Source organism: Chrysochloris asiatica, unplaced genomic scaffold (assembly GCF_000296735.1).
Source record: "Chrysochloris asiatica unplaced genomic scaffold, ChrAsi1.0 scaffold00225, whole genome shotgun sequence".
NCBI classification, from domain to species: Eukaryota; Metazoa; Chordata; class Mammalia; order Afrosoricida; family Chrysochloridae; genus Chrysochloris; species Chrysochloris asiatica.
This window is the reverse complement of record NW_006408743.1, coordinates 875,115-877,030: the sequence shown is the minus strand read 5'-3', so window position 1 is coordinate 877,030 and position 1,916 is coordinate 875,115.

The window sequence follows — 1,916 nt, the reverse complement described above, 5'->3', positions numbered from 1 at the left end:
TTCAAATTAACCTTGACATCCAATGTTTATCCTACAATGCAACACAAGGATCCTATGTATATCACTGACTTTCTACTTTGTTTCAGAAGATGTAAATATTCCTATAGATTCCACATACAAAATACTTTTGCAACTTTAATATAATTTAGGAGTCCTGGTGTGGTGCTGTGGGCTAATGCGTCAGACTGCAAGGTCATTGAACTTTAGGGTCATTCAAGCTCATCAGCAGCTCTTTGAAAACCCTATACACAGTCACTATTGGTCAGAATTGACTCGACAGCACTTAACAACAGCAACAGTGTAATTTAATATCAATATTTAGATATATTTATGATAAGATGTCCCACGATATTAACCTAGTGACAGCTGTACAAGCCACTATAACTTGGAGATGATTGGAAGATAATGATTCACTCCAGTTGAAGATATATATGAGTGGTGTGGTGCTGTAGGATAAGCACTAGAGTGCTAACCACAAAGTCAGCAGTTCAAACCCACAAACCACTCCTTGGACACCCTATATAGAGCTGCTATGAGTCAGAAATGACTTAACGGTATGTAACAACACAACAACAACAACCCATCTTTTGCAGTTTTCAAATTTTTTCATATATATTTTATATGTGTGTTTGTGTGTGTAACAAAAAATATAGCACATCAGTTTTTAAATGCCGTTGAGTTGGTTCCAACCCATAGCAACCCTGTATAGGGTTTCCAAGGAGCAGCTGGTGAGCTGGAATCACCTACCTTGCAGTTCAAATCAACTTTGTATTCCAGTGTATTAACTCACAGCACCACACCAGGACTCCTAAATATATATAATGCCTGTATAGGGTTTCCAAGGAGTGGCTGACAGAAAAATAACAGATGTACTGGGTAAGTCATTCTTGAGGGGAAAGAATGATAATCAAATCCTAGAGATTGATCAGTTATTAGGCCACAGAATGTATTTAGTTGTTCTTAATCAGCCTTTTAAAAAGAAACAGGAAAAGAAAGGAATAAATCTGAGCATAGGGAAGGAGAAGGAAGACAAACTCAACCTGCATGCATGTAGGAACAGTACACATAGTTGTGTACATAATAGTATGTGCATAGTAGGCCAAGCTAAAGTTTTCTTTCTTTCTCTTGCTGATGGTCAAAAACCAGTTTCCTAAAATGTGACACCATATTTGATTGTTTTTCTGCTTATGCTCTGAGCACTAACATGTATACAAAAATTAGGACTTTTACATACACTTCAGTTCCTACAAAAAAATACCTCATAGAACTTCCTAAAAGACAATTGATATCAACCTAATTCACTGTTCTTGATGGCTACATATTATTCCATAGTGTGATGTACAATAATTGGTTTGACCATTTATCTATTTTGTGATTATTTTTTTTTCTTTCCTGTTTGGTGACTAGCAATGCTCTCAACAGCATACTAAAAATACACAGTTGCTTTTATTAATTGGTGCTTGCATTTCTGTGGGCTAGATACCCGTAAGTGATACTACTTTTAACAAAGTTTTACAAAGTGGCACTTAAAGTCAGTCAGTCATTCCATAACAAACAATCTTATATCTTCTTTTCGTTTTGGCTTTCACTTTTATGAACTTACAATAATGTGATTTATTGCCTTTTCTTAAAACTCTGGGTGTGTCAGTCAGTGATTTTGGTTGTAAACCAAAGAGACCAATTTAGATAATGAACTAATAACCAACTTGGAAGTATGTCAGTTGCTAACACAGTTGAAAGCAAGTTGAAATATAAGTCTCTGAACACAAGGAAAGAATGTATTCAAGTTTTTCCATGGTTACAATTTCATTACAATGGTACCTTCTATCTCCTTCCTGGAGTCTTGGTGTGGTGCTGTGGGTTAATGTGCTAGACTACAAAGTTCATTTGAACTGCAAGGTCAGTGGTTCAAGCTC